Consider the following 23,140-nt stretch of genomic DNA (forward strand, 5'->3'; position numbering starts at 1 on the left):
GTGAAAATCTCTTATGCGTTAGTTTTCACTATCTTCCACGACACTTGTCATCATGATAACAGTCATTTTAATATAATTATAAAAAAGCTGATAGGACGCAAAAAGTAGTCACTAGATTTTAATGGCACTCCTTTATTTTCTTAACGCATTTCAGGTGTAACCCATCATTAGATGACCTGCTACATTAATAATACAGTAGTACATTATAAATGTGAACACATGCAGTAACTTATTTATACAGATACACAGGTATGAATCAATATTCACAAAATTTTCCTTTGCATAAATACGTACTACAACGCAACACGATTACAATGCTGTGACCAATAAGACTTTCGACTTATAAGGTCATTTAGTTACTATATTCACACAAACGCAGCTAGCAGACGAATGGCCAACGGCCTTTCAGCAGTGGTAACACTGGTTCCCGTCAGATCACCGAAGTTAAGCGCTGTTGGGCTGGGCTAGCACTTGGATGGGTGCCCATCCGGTACGCCGAGCGCTGTTGGCAAGCGGGGTGCACTCAGACCTTCTGAGGCAAAATGAGGAGCTATTTGATTCAGGAGTAACGACTCCGGTCTCGTACACTGATATACGGCCGGGAGAGCGGTGTGCTGACGACATGCCCGTCCATATGAGCATCCAATGACGCCTGTGCGTCGAGGATGACACGGCGGCCGGTCGGTACAGCTGCGCCTTCCAAGGCCTGTTCGGACGTAGTTTCGTTTCGTTTTAGCAGACGAATGAGTATAGCGGACCTCAGTATCGCATAAACAACCTCGCTTACGCTAGTTGCCGTATGGGTGGTGGCGATGCATCCCTCCAATACGGGATAGTAATCCATTACTTTTTAACAAGATTTATTTTACAGCAATAACAGAAATTAATACAAATTTAAAGTGGTGTATTATTTCATGTCAACATATAAGCAATTTAAAGCACATTTACGATAAATAGTAAAAGACAAAAAAGGTAAAGTAAAAAGATTAAATCTAGGCTTAAAATCTTAGTCATAAAGTAATTCGTTTTATTTTTCTTAGTGTGTACGTCACAAATAAAACGTAAGATAGAACATTTGTATTAGTTACAAGTGAAAATGAGAAATGAAACTAGCAGCACATCAAAAACGGTGCCGGCCAGAGTGGCCGAGCAGTTCTAGGCGCTACAGTCCGGAACCGCGCGACCGCTACGGTCGCAGGTTCGAATCCTGCCTCGTGCATGCATGTGTGTGATGTCCTTAGGTTAGTTAGGTTTAAGTAGTTCTAAGTTCTAGGGGACTGCTGACCTCAGAAGTTAAGTCCCATAGTGCTCAGAGCCATTTGAACCATTTTTTTGGAAAAACAGTGAGAAACCATTGTCTGTTACTTATTACTTGTTCATTGATTATACTATCTGGGTTAGTATCACGACGCATATAAATGTCAAGGTCTTCTGTCCAGATCCCTGCCATTGGGTACAAAGTGCGCAGTGTTTCAACTATTCTCAATAGGACGTAAATGGTGCCCGTTGTTTCTCAAGTAACAGCCTAAGGCACTGCCATTACTTGCATAATTATGCTCCCTGAATCTTGTTTCAAAATCCCTTTTCGTTTGGCCAATGAAAATAAACGCGAAGCGATTTTAAAACATAAGACAGCACAATTATATCGGATATCAATGTTGCCTCTTAGACGTACACACTATAGCCAAATACGTAAATGATTATATTTGCTATTCTTTGTGACAGGTGGAACGACCACCAGAATACATTAGTATAGTTCTTGTTTAGTCTTTACTGATAGGGTATACAAGGGGCGTACACAGCGTCAGATGTTGAGTGGACACTGTGTAGGACACGGAGATGCTGCGTAAGACAACGTTATCAGCATCTGACAGAGTTTGAAAGGGGCGTCATTGTGTGTCTCATTGTGATTGTCTGGTCGGATCGTGCAATATTCAGATTTGTGGGGCATTCAAATGTGACAGGAACCTGACGATGGACTTCATGGGAACGTGAGGGTAAATACAATCGGTCTTAAAGGTTCCAGTCGGCCATGTCTAACCACCACATGGGGGGATCGCTGAATTGTACGCCAAGCACATCCTAACCCTCTTCACGTCTGGGCCTGTCCAGTGATAACAAGTAATGGACTCTCTGCAACATATAGTGCCACCAAGTACCCTCGGGCCGAGACTAGCAGCAGCCTGACTTCGAAATTATAGTCGCATGCGTAAGCTGCCTTCAACACAACACAACGGGCTGCATTTGGAGGGATGCAGTGACCGGGAAACGGACCGTTGATAAATGGCGTCGCATTGTTCAGCGATGGATTGTGGTTTTCTGCTGCATCAGGTAATGATCACCGGCGAGTGTGGCAATGCCTGGGTAGAGGTCCCATTCTTCCAAAGTTTTGGACAGGTACTGTTATGTTACTTCTGCCGTGATGGATTGGGGAGCCACAGGATATGACTTCGAGTCACGGCTGGTAGTTACCGAGGGAACTCTGACGGCACAACGGTACGTCACAGATATGCTGCGTCCTCATGTATTATCTCTCACGCTACACTATCGTTGTGCCGTTTTACAACCGGACAATGCTTGTCCACGCATGGCACGTGTCTCTATAAACTGTGTACGCGATGTTGATGTACTTCTGTGGCCAGCAAGGTCCCTAGATCACTTCCTGATAGAACATCCGCTGGACCATTCAGAAGTCAACTCTTTCCCGGTGCCAGTACCCAAAAAGTCAAGGACCAGTTACAGCAGTTATGTGCCAGCTTGTCTCAGGAAAGGATACAACGACTTTATGGCTGCCGTTTCCAACCTAATCCGTGCATGCATCCGTCAACATTGCCAAGTTATCACGTAATCTCCGAACACGCGAAGTTTCATTTTGTTTCTTCCTTCCATTCTGGGTGCTTCTTTCTTTTCTGTTTAGCAGTGTATGTGTGAGAGATGAATATGTTGTGACTTAGGAAAATTGATGGAAATGAGCGTTTGGCGTTATTGGCCAGGAGCCCCTTACGGGGCAGGTCCGGCCGCCTTGGTGCAGGTTTTATTACATTCGACGCCACAATGGGAGACCAGCGCGCCGGATGGCGATGAAATGATGATGAGGGCAACACAGCACCCAGTCTCTGAGCGGAGAAAATCCCCGACCCAGCCGGGAATCGTACCAGAGCCCCTTCGTACGGCAATCCGTCACGCTGACCATGCAGTTATCGGGGCGGAGAGGAAAATTGGTGTCAGAGTGGAACTCGAAAACACAATTTATTGCTTTTCGTGGTCAGTTACCTTGATCGTCGTGTATCTGAGCACGTCTCCACGCCTAAGTCAAACTTTCATTCTGGCTGATGCTTTCGCCTATACTGCAGTCACACCACTGGGGGAAGGGATCGGTTGTAGGACCACGTCATTGTAACTTCACTGACTTAAGGCACAATATCCATTTCATTTCAGCGAATTCAATTCAGCTCTGACGTACATCCCTTATGGTAGGATAAGCCACAGTGCTCTACTGACTTTATCCCCTTAGTCGTGCTATTCCCACATATCCTGTAGGACCACATTTCGGGTAGCTGAGAACGAAAAACATAGGCAGAAACACCGGTGACCGTTAAAATTTGCTAAGCCTGGAGGTATGTTCGGATAACATAACGGATAGAGTTGGGTGGTTGCGAAAAATCCAGGTATCACGGTTTGAGGCGAATTCTGGTAAAATCAGACACAATTTAATACTTAAAACGCAGGTTCAGCACCAGTTTTCTTTGATACCATTTCATGTCAAGTCATCTTTGATTTCATCCCGTACAATTCAGCAGATCTAATTCAACTGGTACACTCGTTATGTGTGGTAGATAGCGCTTTCCCTCAGTCCCAATAGTCCACTGGCCCTATTGTAACCTTATTTGTTGAAAAAAAGGGAAGGAAGGGAGATTAGAGTTTAATATCCTGTCAACAACGAGATCACTTAGAGACCGAGCACAAGCTCGGATTAGGGAAGGAAATCGGCAGTACCACTTCAAGGGAAAAACCCCGGCATTTGTTTTGAGGGACCTAGGGAAAGCACGAAAAACCTAAATCTGGTTGATCGAATGCGGATTTGAACCTCATCCTCCGTAATGGGAGTCTAGGGTGTTAACCACTGCACCACTCGCTCGGTACTATTGCTTGACGTTCTACGTGTACTTTGACTTATAACGTCGCTTGTTAAGCGATTCATCTATTCCCAGTTAATACAATAAAGCTGATGTCTAGCGGACAGAGAGACTTCAACGATCTCGTCTAGTCTCCAACATGTCTTCGTCTCGTCCAAGGGCGAACAAATAATCTTCTGCATGCTACCGCTATGGAACACCCTATTTTTCTACAATGTTTATCACACTAAAGTCTAGTATGTATCAAACAGCCCGGGTTAAGGTAGCGTTCATTCGAAAACAATGCCTCCTACCAACCCGCTGACCAGACCTTGAGTTTATGCGCCCAGCCTAGCCAGAGTTGTCAACTGTTCAAGGTGAAAATACATTATTTGCTTCAGAGCGTCAGAGGATAAGCGGCAGGCATGACGCGAAGTGGAGTGTACGAAGCGTTTTTAATTATCTTGGTTCCCATAAAGTGGAAATAATGCCAGAGAACGAAAAACTATTCTTCCCGACAGCGCATATTTGGTGCTGTGTTCCCACTACACATTACAGTCACACGCTGTCCAGAACACCAAAGATATCCTCCCATTAAAGGAAATCCGGTGTTTTTTCTAGCAATTCTTTCCGCCAAACATGCCTCTGATTACATTTTATCTAGAGGTAAAACTCACTCGCCAACCGTCGATACATGTGCTTCAACGCTTAGCAGCTACAGCATGGCGCACGAAATTTCACACACTGACATTGTGTAGCATTTTATTTAGAGGTTGGCAAAGGTGCAATGTTGTGGCGAGTAGCCGCAGTTCGAACGTGAGTCACGAGAAGACAGCACTTGTCAATAGCACGCATGCGTGTCACCACCTCTTCAGTTCATGGCAACGTTGCACAAACTGAGTGAAAATAACGAAGAATGACGATTAATATTTGTAACTTCGGCTCTTGCAAATGATGATGCCGTGATTCGTAACACATGGTTCTCTGATGAAGTGTACTTTCATCTGAACGCCCTAGCGTCAATTGCCAGAATCTCAGATTTTAAGCAAGAGAAGCTCATAATGTTGCACGTGAGACTGTAAATTACGGAGAAAAACTGAGGGCATGTGGTGCCATGTCCAGCCATGCAGTCACTGGACCAATCTTTTTCAGCGACACAGTTAACAGCGCGCACTACATGAACACGTCGCAAAACAATTATTTTCTGCAACTTTCACCAACAGGGCTAACAATGGAGATGCAATGGCTCATGGAAGATTGGAGCCCGTCCCCATACAGCAAACTTTATACTGGATTTCCTACACGAACCTTCATTCACATCCAAAATTAATTTGTAAATATAGTTACATAATTAACAATTTTAAATTTTTTTTTTAGCTTTCATCTGAACGGTAGCGTCGATTGGCAGAATCTCAGATTTTAAGCATGAGAAGTTCGTAATGTAGCACGCGATACTGAAAATTACGGAGAAAAACTGAGTGCATGGGGTGCTATGTCCAGCCATGGGCCGAGTTAGAAATTCCTATCACTACCCTTTGCACATTATTGTACTACAAATTCTTCTATGGAACATAAGGAGTTCTCAATGAGAAACTTTTTTCAGTTTGTCAGCTTACTAATCTGTTGCTCTCTAAGATTTGCAATGATTCCAAGCGCAAATGTGGCTCGACTAAGTTGCTTTAGGAACACCAAAACGTGCTTCTCCTAGTCTATATTCTCATCAACATGGAACCTAAGAAGTTCGAAGTTTCCATCCTGTTTATTGTTTCCTCACGATGTGTTACGCTTATGATTGGTTTAGCACCACTAGATGTGCAGAACTGACAACGTTGTGTCTTTATAAAATTGAGGGCGAGAACAATTGCAGGAAACCAGTCAATGATGCTTTTAAGAACGTTGTTTACCAACAAGGAGGACATATTGAACATGCCACTGTACGCTCGCGGTGAATGCACGTTCTGATGGTTAATGTAAGAAAGAACAAATTGACATGTTTTGTTTATTAAAATCCCATTCCTCTTCGGTTTAACTGGCTCTTAAATTCGATGACGCGATTGTATACTTTTTATGCAATTCGTAATGCTTGCATTATACTGTATATCAGTTCTGTGAGAGTAACGAGGTTGTAGTGGCATTAAGCGTTTTACGTTCATTTACATCAATATTTTAAATTATTGTCGGAGTTAAAATTTTCACAAACGTCTAATTAGAGGACAGCGACACCTAGGTTGCACCGTCGTTACTCAATTATCGATGGTGTCCGAGTGAGAGCAGTTCTGAGGTTGTCTGAATGTACTCAGCGCAACTATGAAGTATGCTTTGGAGTCAATTGAAAACCTTCTAGATTTCCTTACTTGCTTCACTCTTCTCTGAATGCATCTGGAAGGATTATGTCCCATTTCGGTAAGGTTGATAAAATCTTATGTTCCTCTTTCTCAGGCGCGTTTCTCTTCCATCTGTAGCATTCCATTCAACTCAGATTTTCCTTATCTTTCTCCGTATAAGCTTATCTGAAAGTTTCTTCCTTATAGTCAAGGAGTTCCTTGTTGATGGAGAGCGAGTGCAGCTACTGTCGGCCGCTCTGTTTGTCCTCCTCTTAAAATCTGCCATTATATCCTTTTTTGTGTTCTCCGGAAAGCGACTAATAGGTAAGACAAATGAACTGGCAGAATAAAAGTCGTGAGGTAAGTCACGGCGAAGCCGTTGCATAACATGTACACGATTTTCAACAATTTGCGAAATTACAGCCTTGTCACAGTACTATGGTTACATCGAGTAACGGCAAACTAGGACGTTTATGGCAACATGAAGCGTAGCGTTGTTTGAACCCCATCAACTTACGGTACTGCTTGTTGACAAAGGCATCTGGGATTCCGTATACCTATTAGGATTTTTCTCGCTGAATAGACTGGCTCTTCTGATATCCCTGAGCAATCTGTTCTACATCGTGCATTAACTGTCAAAATTGATTTTATTAGATACTCGAGTACCATAATGGATGGAACTGTCCGCCCCGGTAGCTGAGCGGTAGCCGGCACGGTAGCTCAGCGAGCTCGGTCAGAGGGTTAGCTGCCCTCTGTAATTAAAAAAAAAACTAAGTGAATGGATCAATAACGAATTTCAACGGGCGTCATGGGACGTCCGCCACGAACAAGTGTAAAAAAAAAGTGGTCAGACCGACAGACTGTCAATCCTATGGGCCGGGTTCGATTCCTGGAATCCTATGGGCCGGGTTCGATTCCTGGCTGGGTCGGAGATTTTCTCACCTCAGGGTCTGGGTGTTGTGTTGTCCTAATCGTCATCATTTCATCCCCATCGACGCGCGAGTCGCCGAAGTGGCGTCAAATCGAAAGACTTGCATCAGGCGAGCGGTCTATCCGACGGGAGGCCCTCGTCACACGCCATTATTATGGCAACTCAATATGCAGAGGCACCCATTGTACGCTCAAAGGTTACGGGTTATGGACACTTTATTTTTGACGTTTCTATAAGCTCGAAATAATCTGTCTTTAACATTTCAGGCGCGGATTACTAATGAGTAACCTACAAAGTGACCCCTTTCATTATGGTTGGATTTTACTTCCGCAATCAAGTAGAATACGACCAAGCAAAGTGCAACAAATATGAGACTGCACGGCTGCAACTGCTGATGGAAAACGGCCGAGACGTCCAACATATGCTGCTGTTCACATGCGGTTGCTGAGAAGGAACATGTAACTCCACAAATGCTATATCGAAGATGAAAGGGCATTAACGCCCTGTCGATGACGAGGTCATTCCACACGGAGCACAATCTCATATATTTCCCTTAAGCACTTTATGGAAACATCAGGAAACCTAAATCTGGATACTCGAAAGGAAATTTGGACCGGCGTCCTTCCGAATACTAGTACTGTGCATTAGCCGTTGCGCCATCTGGTTCAGTTATGGTTAACAGAGTAGAACAAGACCAGCTCTTAAATCTGGCTATAAAGAACCATTCAGCTGGCTCTAAGAACATCCAGGTCTCAGCACGCGGCACGTTGCCTTAACATGCAATACATCTCACAGTAACGCAAAGGGGTATTTAATACTTACGTATCATTTTCAACGTCTGCCGGGTCTTCCGCTTATAGATCAACGACTAGAGGAGAATTTGTGCCAATGGCTTGTTGCAGAAACTATCAATTACTTGCATTTATCTTCAGTTTTATCTGCAGATGAAGCAGCGTTGCAGAAGTGATAGGTAAACAAATTTTTATAACTGATATTTGTGGAAGGGTGAAAATCCTCATTTTACTATTCATGTTGGAAACCGACAGAAGTTTAATTATTTGTGTATGGACTGGACGTGATTGGCTTGAAGCTCAATATATTCTCCCAGCATGTCTTAGAGGATCCGCCTAAAAGGGTTTTAATGAGAATTTACTTCCAGACTTCTTAGAGAGGATGCTTCCGAAAATACGTGAAATCGTATGATTTATGCATGATGAAGCTTTTAGCACATTGCAACCACGTTGTTCGAGAGGCACTGGGTGATATCTACCATACAAATGGTTCTGTAGGGGAGAATAATTCCATGGACTTCATACCTCCCCCCTCCTCTTCTTTACCATCTTTTGAATTTTTATCTATGGGGGGGGGGGGGTGTCACCCAGGGATGGGAAATACCTACCGGTTAAAACCAATACCGGTATTTTTCGGTATTTATTTGGTCTCGCTTACAACAGGTTTTTTCGTTTTTTACTAATAACCAAGTAAAAACGGCTACATCGACTTGCCACAGCAGCTGTAGTAAAATTTTTGGTTTTTAAATAAAACTTTTTTTTTTAAAAAACGAATGATGTTTATTCGTAAAACTTCCATTGCTTTAAAATATTGGATTTTATAGAAATTTGGAAAACCGGCACACAATATTTTAATAACAGCGCCTATGGTTAGAAACCAGCTTAGAGACTGATGACCTTAGCAGTTAAGTCCCATAAGATTTCACACATACTTTTTTTTTTTTTTCAAGGAACCAGTAACAAACACAAGACATACGAATTGGTACAGCGATGGGGAAACAATAATGTGCCTGTACCCTTGTGGCGTCTAGGGTTGTCAGATCTAGAAACAGAAAGGCTGAATTCGTGGCTATATTTACCCTAGCTGGACCGTTGTTGTTGTGGTCTTCAGTCCGAAGACTGGTCTGATGCAGTGGTGGATACAGAAAAACCTCAAGGAGGGGGCGCTGATGATATCTTGAGCTACCCCTAACTTTTACCTAATAAAAAATAATCAAGTCACATGTAAATTTTAAGAAAGTTTTATTTAAAATGATTATACACATATACAAGACAGTGCCATCTTACGTTATAAAAACGTTACAATTGTGGTTCTCTTCCTTAAATGAAGAATTCTATCAGCCTATTCCTCCTGGAAAATTGGATAATTACATCGTCAACAGGACAATCGATGTTAGGGTGAGGGTTCAGCAGAGCAAAGCCATTAAGTCGATCGTCATCCATTGTCGACCTCAGCCATGTCTTTGTAAGCTCCTAATTTCTTTCTACTTCAGCAATGCAAGGCGCAGGTAGACAAGCAAATATTTTGTACAGCGTGTGAAAAGTAGGATAGTCAGATCTAGGAAAAACATCCAACTTTTTACTTATTCATTCTTCAGTCTTAATATTTCTGCTTCTGAATGCAAGCAAGCTTCCTATTCTGCAAGTAGTCCGTATTTATAACGCTACGTTCTCTGTGCAAGAAAATAATAGAATATTCGTGACTTTTCTCGAACAAATGCCAGACAGAATTACATATCGAGATCAACAGAGTAGAAGCAACTTTTTTCGTAGGTATGTGTTAGCTAACCATGAGCCAGACAGAAACGTATAAAATACGATGACGCGGACGCGATTGCTACATAGGAAAATACAGCTACTCGATAACTCAATTCAGTCGAGTCGACTGACGAAAGAAACGAACGAACGACGTGCGGGCTGACTGGCGGGGGCGGCAATGCGGGCGGCCCCGGCAAGGAGGGTGGGGGGGGGGGGGGGGGGGTGAGAGGAAGTCCCCCATAGGTATCCGTCACCGGTCTGATGCAGCTCTCCATGCAACTCTATCCTGTGTAATCCTCTTCATCTCCCAGTAACTACTGCAACCTACATCCTTCTGGATCCACTTACTGTATTTGTCTCTTGGCCTCCCTCTAGGATTTCTACCTCCAGAATTAAATTAGTGATCCCTTGATGACTCATGCGTCCTTCCAACCGCTCCCTTCTTCTGGTCAAGTTGTGCCACAAATTTCTTTTCTTCCTAATTCTATTCAGTACCTTCTCATCGCGATAAAGGATGACAGCCAAAACAGTTGCGGGATAAAAATTTATTAAAATTCTTGACCAAGGTTTCGGTATTTATAAATATACCTTCACCAGAAGTAAAAAATCCTGAACAGGAAGACACTTTCATTAGAAAAGCCTTATCATCGGAAGTGAGAAACACAAAATCGTAAGTAACAGTGAAATTACCAGAGTAATACAGGCACAAAATCTTTTAGTTACTTACTAAAATTACATCATGCAATGGAGATTAATAAATCAATTGTGCCAAAGGCATCGTCAATAATTAAGACATCTTCTCCATTTGTACAACATGACTATGTGCACAGGGTCAATGCGAACAGTTTAGTACCAGTACTTCGCCTATGAACTATCGAGACAAGAGTGTGAAAGCACTAGGGCAGATGGTTTCGCCGAGAGAGGGCACTTGTGGTATGTACCAGACACTCGTGCATAATAAAATCCATGAATACCTACATAAGCGCATCAAAAATTATTAAAAGTTGTGCTAATTCAAACTTTCTGTCTTAATAAATAAACATATCTGACCATTTAAAAACATTTATGTAAAATAGAAAATATGGGACGAATTTAGCTGTGTGCTAGCGTCAAACAGGTGAAGCTTGCGCTATGGAACACATCTAACGAGGGAGGGCACTAGTGTAATGCACGAGAACCTCGCGTAACGTAGGCGGTGAAATACATAGTAGCGAAAACAACCAGAATGTTACAATACAACGAAACCATCTGTCGTTGTGAATTGTCAATCGTTTCCTAATATTCCCATCCAAACTCTCTACAACCTCTGGTTCCTTCAGTTTAATCCACAATAAATTGTGGTCAGAGTCCACATCTGCCCCTGGAAATGTCTTACAATTTAGAATCAGGCCAAGAAATCTTAGTTATACCATTACATAATCAATCTCCATCCTTCTAGTGTCTCTTCCACGTATACAATGTTCTTTCATGATTCTTAAACCAAGTATTAGCTATGATTAAATCGTGTTCTGAGCAAAGTTGTACCAGGTGGCTTCCTCTTTCATTCCTGTTACCCTGTCCATATTCACCTAGTATTTTTCCTTCTGCCACTGTACTTCACTAATTCCCACTATATCTAACTTAAACCTATCCATTTCCATCTTTGTTTGAAGTCTATGTTTATAGTAACAAAAAACTGAAAATCAGTAATTTCAGAAACCGGTTGTTTGGAATGGTTTTAACAGTCAGATTAAAATGCAGACGATGAGAACCGGTGTAGCACAAAACCTTTTGTTTCAGCGATAACCACTATCCCTAGGATCACTAAAGCAATTGGTCTGTGCAGGAGATAATCATGGTACAGAGGCAGTTCACGGATACCTGAGATTTATTCGACTTTTCCGAGAATGTTTGAAAGTTGACCGTCCACGATCAGAAATGCGCGTGCGTGAAGCACTTAAGTAAGTACATCATACTGCAGCACTGGCTTTGATATGAACAGAATGTGGCTGCTGCAATCTTCGGAGCGAAACTGGTAGTTAGTCTTCCCCGTACAAACTACTTTAATCTCTCCGTGGATATTGCAACATACATTTAACTGATCTTGCTTACTGTAGTCAAGCCGTAATCTCCCTGCAGAATTTTTTTATCTCTTTCAATTCCCACATTACTAATCTAACTATTCCTTGATGCCTCGTGATGTCTCCTATCACGCGACCACTTCCTTCAGTTAACCTGATTTGTTCCAGTACCTCCTCATTGGTTATCCGATCACCCATCAAATATCCAGCATTTTACTGTAATATAAAACTCTAAATTCTTTTATTTCGTTTTTGTCTGTACTATCTATCGCCCTCGTCTCACATCCGCGACGAACCTCACAAATACTACCGGAAAACATTTCCTAACACTTAAATTTATATTCAGTGGTCAATATATTTCTCTTTTTTACAAGAACTTTTCTTGTTTTACTTTTACCGACATCAGTTTCTTGCAATCCAAATAGTAAAATTTGCGAACTACTTTTTCGCCTCATTCCTGATCCATTTGCCTCGGTCTCACCTGATTTAATTCGATAGCAGTTCATTTCTTTACTTTTAACGATCTTCATCTTGTTAACAGTTTTTCAGTTCACTATCCATTGCGTTAAACTGAGCTTCCAAATCGTTTGCTGCCTCTGGCAGAATCACAGTATCTTCGGCAAACCTAATATCTCTATGGTTTCCTTTACTACTTGTTCTCTGTACAAATTGAATATTACAGCAGACAGGCCACACACCTGTTCCAATTACTGCGGCCCTTTTTTAGGTTTTTATTGTACAATTTGAGGATAACCTTTCGCTCTCAGTATATTATCTTTAATATTTCAGAATTTCAAACAGTATATTCCATACACGTTTCCAAAAGATTTTTTTTTTCTGAGTGCACAAAAGTTACAAATGTTTGTTTGTCTTTCTTCAACCTACCTTACTTCGAAGGTAAGTTCCACGGTGAGAACTACTCACGTTCCTGCATTCCCCGTGATTGAAGTTTATCTTCGCCCTGTTCAGCATCAACCAATCGCTTCATTCTTCTGTAGATAATTCAACCGTGACTTACTAAACTGAACAGAAGGATAAATACCTAAAGGGTTTAAGCCAGCCAATGATATGCGAAAACAATGCGGCTGCTCATCTACATCCACACTCCACAATCCACCTTACGACATGTACTCTCTGCTACCGCTATCTTTTCTCCCATTTCCTCTTCCATACACGAACAGCGCGTGCGAACAACGATGCGGATCGCAGAACCTCCTAATTTCCTTGATTTTCTCGTCGTGCGCCAGATCTGTGGGAGAGAAAATGGTATGTTGGCAGACTCTTCTCGGAACTTCCGCTCTCTGAGTTTCAACAACGATTCACAGAGCTCGCCGCAAAGCGCTCGCTATCACGTGCAGCTCTACCAAGGGCAGATCCGGAGGGACGAGAAGGTGTGTGTGTGTGTGTGTGTGTGTGTGTGTGTGTGTGTGTGTGTGTGTGTCAATAAAATCAAATGTAATAACCGCTGATTTGAACAACTTATTATGATTATACTGGAACATTTTATTGGCATTTACAATGTCCAGTCACTTCGGAATAGCTTCTGAATTTTTTGGGTGCAAGTCAGTTAAGCAGAAACAGAGATAGACAGTTAAAGAGCCTGAATAGCCACTTCTTGCAGTGCAGAAAGAGAGTCAATGAAATTCTGTATGGTATCGGCAGGGATGTGGGTCCATGACTACTCCAATGCCGTGGCCAGTTGCCCTAGGTTTCTCGGTTGATGATCCATGACGGATACAGCTCGAGCGAGATTGTCCCACAGGTTGACGACTAGTTTCAAATCCGGGGAGCCTGTTGGCCATGGGAGTACGGCAAACTCATCCCAGTGCTCTTCGAACCACGCACGTACACTACGAGCTGTGTATACGTTGCATTGTCCTCCTGGTAGATGCTACCGTGCCGAGGAAAAAAACCTGCATGTATGGGTGGATATAGCCCCTAAGGGTAGATGCATACTTGCGCTGATCCAGTGTAGATGCATACTTGCGTTGATCCAGTGTGGATTCCAGAACGACGAGGTCATTCAGGGAATGCGACGAAAGCATTCCCCAGACCATAACACTCCCTCCCTCCGCCATGGACTCTTTTTCTTTCAGACACTTCACGCGGTACACGCTAACGGCCATATGTCCGGTGGGGCATAAAACCTGAGTCATCTGAAAAAGCCATCTGTCGCCGCTGAGTGGACGTCCATTTGCGATACTGGCGTGAAAATTCTCGCCTTTGTCGCCGATGGACAGCAGTCAGCATGAGCCCATGAAGGAGGTGGTTGCTGCGGAGGCTCGTACGTTAGCTGACCGGCCGTTGAGGCGCCACTGCTGGTAGCCCGCGATGTGATATGACACGATACAAAGTGCAGATGGCGGACATTGAGCGAATTGTACAGCTGAATGTATGCAACTTTTTCATATTTATGGCCATGCCAACCTTATTCGGTTACACCTTTTCTAAAATCATTACCCTGTCACTCTGGTTCCGTCCTTGCAAATCCGACGATGGTAAGATAATCTTACCAAAACCGGTCATCCAGATAAACACATTATTAGCGTACCTGGCTGCTTGGGGTTTTTCCGGAGTTCATTGTATTACAGAACGCCCTCCTTCTGGCAATGTCAGGAATATATATTTTTTAATACAGGGTGATTCGAAAAGAATACCACAACTTTGAAAATGGAGAACTTTGCAAAGAAGAAAATGAGAGCTGTGCTCTTTCTGTCGTTGATTGAAATAAGCTCTGAAGTTTCATTTGGTTGCTCATGTGGTCGCTAGGAGCGTTGCTGGGCACATAACCTTCACGTCTGTTGTCAGTGCCGATGGTGACTGCTCGACAAAAAGCATGTTGCGTTATCGAGTACAGAAGAAGTGAATTGACGACAGTTGTTCAGCGTGCGTTTGGAACCAAGTATGGTGTTCATCCTCCTGAGAGACGGTGTATCGTACGTTGCTATAAACAATTTACGAAAGAGTGTTTGTGCGAGGGGAAAAGGTCGGACGGCCTAGCACGAGTGAAGAAAATGTTGGTTGCGTTCAGGAAGCATTTGCTCGCAGTCCAGTAAAATCGACCAGCCGAGCTAGCAGAGAGCTGAAAATGCCACAACCGACCATTTAGCAGTCCCAATGAAAAGGTTAGTAATGAAAACGTATCCTCTACAAATGGTTCAAACCCTTTCCGAAGCTAATAAGGTGAAAAGAATCGAGTTCTGCGAGTTTGTCCTTGAGTGAATGGAAACAGAAGACCGGTTCATTTCGAAGCTAGTGTTCAGCGATGAAGCGACATTTCACACAGCAGGGAAAATCACTCGGCTCATTGTCCGCTTATGGGGCACTGAGAATTCGCGGGAAACAATTTAGTATGAACGTGATTCACCTAAGGTGAAATTTTTTGTGTTGCATTTCAGCCAACAAAGTTTTTGGACCTTTTTTCTTCTAAGGTGCAGCTGTAACTGGGCAAACATATCTGGAAATGTTGCAGAATTGGCTGTTCCCTCAATTCGAAGAACAAGTGCCTCAATTTATGTTTCAGCAGGGTAGGGTACCACCCCATTGGCACTTCTCTGTCCGTGCCTGTTTGAACGAAACATACCCACACCAATGTATCGGTCGCCAGGCAGCTCGTGACAGAGCACGTTATCACTAGCCTCCAAGACGCCTAACCTTAGGCCCTGTGATTTCTTCTATGTGGATTTGTTAAAGATATGGTGTTTCGACCACATCTACCAGCTAACATCGAGAAACTAAAAGAAGGAATAACTGCAGCTGTCCAAACTGTTAGCCTGGAGATGCTACAGAGAGTATGGAAAGCGTTCGAGTATCGAGTTGATGTCGTTAGAGTGTCTGGTGGAGTCACACTGAACATTTATGAACTTGTTTTCTACTGAAAAAACGTTGTTAAGTACTCTTCAAGGTTCCATCATATTTATTTCATTAAATACAGATTTTCAAAGTTGTGATATTCTTTTTGAATCACCATGTATGTCTCATTATTGTTTGCTGTGATACGGTGAGCAGCCTATGGTTTCGGAATAGCTTCTGAATTTATTGGATACACATCAGTTAAGCAGAAACAGAGATTATATTAAAAAACTAAAAACCCGCCTCGACTGCGAAAAAAGCACTTAAGTGTTAACCCAGGTTTCGGCGTACATAACTACACCTTCTTCAGAACAACAATAAAACCCACAAGTGCCTAAGAAGACCTTTGTCAATGATTAAACGAACACCATAGCTAGACATTTATAAACGAAAGAAGGTGTAATTATCTACGCCGAAACCTGGGTTAACACCTAACACTAGGTGCTTTTTTCGCAATCGAGGCGGATTTTTAATTTTTTTAATATATTAACCAACGATTGCTGACACGCTGCCATGTTGGAGGTTCTTAGAAACAGAGATCAAATGCTTTTCTTCATTCTGTTGCCAAATGTGTGATTTGGCAAAATGGCTCTGAGCACTATGGGACCTAACATCTGAGGTCATCAGTCCCCTAGAACTTAGAACTTCTTAAACCTAACTAACCTAAAGACATCACACACATCCATGCCCGAGGCAGGATTCAAACCTGCGACCGTAGCGGTCGCGCGGTTCCAGACTGTAGCGCCTAGAAACGCTGGGCCACCCCGGCCGGCGTGATTTGGCAGTTACAATGTTTCCATTTTCACTCTTCAACTGTAGAAGAGTGTTTCTTTATCCAATGAAATAGTGATTCTACCTGTTCTTCTAAAATAAGAAATCAGTAGTTTACGCATATCGGTAGTGACTGGACATCAACTAACATTGCAAGTTAACGCTTATACAGTGTAACACAGGCCGTTTGATCGTTCTAGCAGCGACTGACGTTCCCACGCCTGTTTCATTCATTGAGATGGGCGGTGCTGTCGCACCTTGAACCCTGGTGCGGCGGAATAACTTTAAGCTTGGCGAAGGTAGAGTGAGGGGGACGGGGCCCCATACAATAGCGGCGAGGCGGAGGCTGCCGTCCCTGGCGACCAGCTGTGGCGTCTCTCTTTTCAAAAGCGACGCTCCGGCGCAGTTGATTCGAAAAGCGGGACCGAGGGACGGCGCTATACAGCCCGTACACTCGCTTTAAATTGTCGTCCTTCATTTCCCAAAGAGAAACAGTCCCTTCATCTGATACATTCACAAGAGATATGACTAAGAACAATTTCACATTCTTTTTTATTTTTAAGACGAATACATAATTAAGATGATTAGTTCTTGCTAGTACGTAAGCCAATATCGCAAGAACCGGATTTGTGCATTGGCAAGGTAGTCCAGGTCCCTGGGCGTTTAGAGACCTCTATCGGCACTTATATTTTCGGTAGACTTAATTAAATAATGTATATATGAGAGAACGAGAGAGCAATAGCATAGCTTCAGACCTGGGAGGTCAACCTCATATTTTCAAGCACGGTAACTCCAGGAACACCACTATGATGGTCTTTCGCAACATGGAAAAGGTATTTGATAGCGTCTGTTGAAGAAAGGTCTGGGAAGCACTACAAAATAAGTGGAAAAAAAGAGACTACAAGCACAGTGGAGGAGATATACTGTGGAAGCTTGGGCTGCGTATAAGTGGGAAATGAAAGGACGGGCTGGCTCCAGCAAACATGTGGTGCATTTTCACCTCTCCTCTTCACTGTAGTCTTATTCGAGATAATGACTAAGTTGGCAGAAAAACTACAGCAGATAAAATGAAAGCAAAGGTCTTCGTGCATGACTTGATGTGGGAAAACAGGATGGCAGGAGATTCAGGAACAGCTGGATGCTTGGGAAGAAACTCTGAGATCCTGGTCACAACGACAACTAGTGGAATAAGAATTGGAGGTGAGCAGTTGAGAAAGGTGCAAAGTGTCAAGTACTTAGGAAGTCTGATAGAGGAAAATGGAAGAAATGAGAGACCAGTGGATGTGACAGACAGGCAGCCTAATCTGGAAGAAATATGACGCACAAGAAAAGTTTCTACATCCCAATACCGACTTATGCATCTGAAACATAGGTAAAGAAGAAAAGGAATGTAAGCAGATTACCAGCATGTGAAAGTTCCTCAGAAGTGGGATAGAAGGCGCTCTTGGACTCATTCGGCTGGAATGTTTTTTTGAACCACGAGTGGAATTGAATTTTCAACCGACGAGGAGGTGCAGAAAGACGTTCTGAAGGGGGGGGGGGGGGAGGAGGGGGAGGGATTAACTTGAGGGAGAGCTCGTGGCATACAGCAGCTTATGCCACGGATCACCAAATGCACTGAAAGGGATGGCAATTATGTGGAAATAGTCAACAAGTGTATCGGCAATATAGAGTAATTTTTTCAATAGACTTTCTTTAAAAAATGAAAATATAGTACACTTCATTTTCTGAACATGTTCATTCATAGAAAATACGAAGGCAAACCACAACCCAGCTGCAGTGTCGCTACCGTAGCGTTTTGTTCATTGTTGAGTTCAGTTAGAGAGCGACTGTTAATCCCCTAAGGAGTTGTGACTCCTTTGGAGCATAAATGGCGGTGTGGGGTCCGAAAGGATACCACTTTTTTCTGTGGAAAGTTACCTATTTTATTTCCACCACAGATATTTATTCATACAAAAGACCGGAATACCATTGTGGTGGGCGGGGCTTGTGTAGTACGCATTTCGGCCGCTAGGCGCGTATAGCGTACCTCAATGCCAGTTCAGTGCCGCCTGAGTTGTCGACCTGGCTTTCTGCTTGTCCACAGTGATTGTTTTTGCTAGCTCTGTTTCGTTTTTTATGATGGCAAGTTTGAGTGAACCGTGCAGCTGTGAAATTTTGTTTTCTAGTCGGTAGAAATGCTGCTGAAATTGTTTTAATGTTGAAAACAGCTTACCAAGATAACGCTATGGGAATAACTCAAGTATACGAGTGGTTTCCTTGATTTGAAAATGGCGACACGTCGATTGATGACAAACCTCATTTTTCCGAATCTACGAAAATATTGAAAAAATTGGAGACTGTGCTCACCTTTTATTTGGAAGTTTTAAGAAGATTGGACAACAGAGTTCGTCAAAAAGACAGTATTTGTGGCAGACAGGAGACTTCTTCCACCACGACAATGCTCCCGCACACGCAGCCATCTCTGCTGGATAGGTTTTGGTTAAAAATGGACTGGTTCCGCCGCCCCACGCACCTTACTCACCTGACATGGTTCCATACGACTTTATTTCTACGCTGAAAAGGGGCATGAAAGGACACCGATTTAACAACACTAAAGAAGCCAAGAAGAAGAAGAAGAAGAAGAAGAAGAAGAAAAACGAGGGAGGAGCTGTAAGCCATTTCTAAAGACGAGTCCAAAAAATGTTTTGAAGCAGTGGAAGCACCGATGGGACAAATGTATTAAATGGAATGGAGAGTATTCTAAAGGGGATAAGGTTGTCTTGTAAACAATTTGAAAACATATAGCTTTTACAAAATAATCAAGGTTTTTTGGGTAATCCCTTGTATAAAAATTAGAAAACCAAACATCTGTTTAACATAAAAAACTCAAAAGAAATCACAAAAGGAAAACAAGAGCACCTAATCACGCATAACAGTGAAGCGAAATGGAACACAAAAATTCAAACTAGTGTATTGCATTAGAAATAACATGAAACAGTGATAGATTGATGTAAGATGAACGAATTAGGAGTGAAAAATTAACGGCATATAATGGAATGGCACCTATGAACAGAAACACAATCTTTCACCAATACTCAACATTCATCCAAGTTGTTCTCTCCGCACTCACTGAACAACGGATTTGGGAAATATCTTCTACATATCTAACGTATGTCTGGTAAATCAACATTCCCACGCTTCCAAGGGACTGCACGAGTCTCCTAATCTTCTTGTAGTGCCTTTCAGTATAGAAACTTTCATGATCAAACTGTGGACTGGTGTTCTCACATTCCTTTGAGGCTCAATAGCGGACTACTTATAGCTGCTTGTGCTACTAGATGTCTTCTCTCTTTATTCATTTCTCTCTTCAGTATCTGATTCACTAGGCACAGCTTTGTTCGTAATAAGTTTAATGTCAACTCGGTCATTTTCATCTTCAAGATCATTTGCGCCGCTACCTTCATGTGCTTCTAACGTTTTCCTCACAAGCTCGAAGCCATAGTAACATTGTAAGTAAATGAAAACACTAAGCCTAAAAATGGAATGATATTAAGTTGACAACTAAATTTTGACCACACGGGAAACAAACACTTCTGGTGTCATTGGATCAATAATGGCACCATCCAAACTTAACGCCGGCTGGTGTGGACGAGCGGTTCTAGGCGCTTCAGTCTGGAACCGCGCGACCGCTAGGGTCGCAGGTTCGAATCTTGCCTCGGGCATGGATGTGCGTGTTGTCCTTAGGTTAGTTAGGTTTAGGTAGTTCTAAGTTCTAGGGAAATGATGACCTCAGATGTTGAATCCCATAGTGCTCAGAGCGCTGAGAAAACTGACAACTCGACAGTGCTTTAGTATTTCTGCAGATCAGATACGTAGAACCGTCAAAAGTAGAATGGTAAACAGAAGAACCGGCCGAGACGTACAGTTTCACTGGTATTCTAGTAAGTTTTAATTTGGCCTCCCACTCTCTTTACTCGCGTTGCTCTGTCTAATTCGCTACGGCTAATCACGTTTGGTGTTGAATTAACGAACCTATGTGTTAATTTCCACTTACCTTTTATTAATAACCAGTGCTATGAAACCTTCGCGTTTTTTCATATATGTAGACGATACTATCGCAGTTTGGCCTCATGGCACTGTGAACGACTTTTCAGAACACCTCCACTCGACTATTCGGAGGAGGAAAGGATGACCGGCTTCCCTTCCTTGATGTGTTGGTCGGGAGGAAGTTGATGGCACGTTGGGTCACGCTGTTTACAGGAAGCCTACTTACACTGACACATCTACAGGCGGTTGTCATCATCCCGCTGAACATGAAGCGGTACTTGTATCTTGGTTCGGAGGGCCCACGTCATCTCGGACCATGTTAGTTTGTCAGTCGATTTGGCCCATCTTGAGGTCATCTTTCGTCAGAATGGTTATTGAGAGAGACAGATCACACATGCTTTGCCGTATCGACGAACCGTGCACCGGATGAGCGACGCCCCAGACGCTAAGCCTACGCCCTTTTAATCACTTTTATGGAGTTTGATGCTGAAAAGTTCGCTACTTGTGTCATGCAGTAATTTGATTTTCAAGAAGGCAATTCTGAAGTGGAGTTGGTACTGACTGATATTCAAAATGATTCAAATCACTTTCTTCAAGCTCTGAACATATTTAACCTCTTGTTCCTATTTAAAAAAAAAAAAAAACACTAATTTTGGTCCAGGTTCGACTGAAAATACATGTGTGTGAGGTTTCCTTTTCTAGTATGCAATTTATAATACAGTACAGACTGACTGGCGAACGTTTGGATAACTGCATTTGAATGGCAGCCACTCTCTCTCATAACATCAAAATAACTTTCTGCTGACAGAAACGAGTAAACAATTATGATAAAAAAAAATCTGTTCTTATATCTGTATTGAAATCACTAACTGCACTTCAATTTCTTTCTTATGCACAATTGAATCTGAATTTTTTCCTATTTACAGTGAAATTAAAATTCATTTCATATTTACTAGATGTAAGTTTAATAACAAACAAATGTCAGATTAAAAAAAAAAACACTTATTTCTGTTCTACTTTCTTTTAGTAGCCCACAGCAGGATTTAAAAACGGCACGGTAGTTCATAACATTTATAAGTTTGGCGACCATAGCTCCAGGGATCGAGAGCATAAGAATTTCACCGTGTCCTTCCTTCTCATCTTAGTGCTCTCAGATATCGAGTGCAGCTTCGCCTCAAATAATGCAAATAACGTGCATTCATTTGGTAAACAGGCTATTTTTCTTAGACAAACACAAAATTTTGCTTCGGGATATACGTATGTGCTTACAAACACGCTGGAAGAAAATGAATCAGAAACCAAGCATTCAGCTGCATGGTCTGCACGATGAGGAAAAAATTACAGCATAAGACTTCCAAGTGTTCGCGTTACGTCATGGAGACCTGCAACTTCAAAAACAAAAAATACAGCATAACATCCTTTTTCCAAGCATGACAAACTGCTCTATTATTTCCGGAGATAAAAAAATAACGGGAGACAAGATGATGAATCATTCTTCTTTTGGCAAAAGGATGTAAATCCAGAAAGAGAAAAGAAGTGAGACAGTAACATTCTCACCAAAGAGAGAGCTTTGTTTGAGGACAAAGATACATAACTATTTTGTTTGCTTTTTCAAGATGGGGTTATGCAACTGAGGCTAAAACCCAACAATATAAATGAAAGGGTTACTAGGAAAGTTTTACAATACGGCGCAACAATGAGTCGCAGGAGGCTGACTGTTGCTGTGTTCTGATAATACATCACACTTGCATTGTAGACGCTGTGCCGTGGGCGCAGTCGTTCACTAAGCAGGGTTAGTTGGAAGTGCTTGCTTTGGCATCGTGGTCAAAAAGTGATATTTGGGCAGTTTTGCGGTGCAACTTTGCGCATGGTTTAAACATAAACCATTGCTTTGAAGAAATGACTCTTGCACTCAGTGATGTGTGTCCACATCGTACAATTATATTCAGATGGTACAGTGAACTCTGTAGAGAAAATTTCACTCTGGAGGATGGGAAGGCCACGATCATCAGTTAAGGAGGAAAATATTGATGCAGCGAGGAAAATGCTATACGAAGACAGGCAAGTGACCTACAAGCAGACAGAGGATACCTTAGGACTAAATGCACCAGCAATTCGTTCTGTTCTGCATTATCATTTGAAAATAAAGAAACTTTATTGTCTCTGGGTCTCTGCATAGACTGACCGAAGAGCAGATGACACAACGTGAGACTTGGAGTAGTGGTATGTTAAAGAAGTTGTCTAAGAGGCAATCTTAGTACGTGAATAATATCGTGATAGTTGACGAGGCTTGGGGTCCTATTACGAGGTGCCGCCTATGACTCAAAACAAGGTTGAATCTTTGAAGATGACGACACACATGTAGCTGTCAGAAAATCCCGATCATTAAAGAAGAAAATGATAGCTGTCTTTTTTTTCAAATGCAAAGGAATTGTGGAGAGCGCTGTTTTGGACACACAGAAGTGGTGCACTGAGCTCTTTCTGACCAGTCATCCAATCTTTGAAGAAC

The 23,140-nt window shown here is 42.4% G+C and overlaps 1 protein-coding gene, 1 long non-coding RNA gene and 1 pseudogene across 6 annotated transcripts in view; 2 read left to right on the forward strand and 1 right to left on the reverse strand.

The window, feature by feature from the left end:
- The window catches only part of LOC126277906 (mesocentin-like), a 595,995-nt gene that overhangs the window by 569,334 nt on the left and 3,521 nt on the right, over positions 1-23,140 (reverse strand). The gene's annotated exons all lie outside the window — the stretch shown is intronic.
- Positions 1-23,140, forward strand: part of LOC126277910 (uncharacterized) — a 428,173-nt gene that overhangs the window by 382,521 nt on the left and 22,512 nt on the right. The gene's annotated exons all lie outside the window — the stretch shown is intronic.
- On the forward strand, positions 394-511 carry LOC126279781 (5S ribosomal RNA; annotated as a pseudogene).

Source organism: Schistocerca gregaria, chromosome 6 (assembly GCF_023897955.1).
Source record: "Schistocerca gregaria isolate iqSchGreg1 chromosome 6, iqSchGreg1.2, whole genome shotgun sequence".
NCBI lineage: Eukaryota > Metazoa > Arthropoda > Insecta > Orthoptera > Acrididae > Schistocerca > Schistocerca gregaria.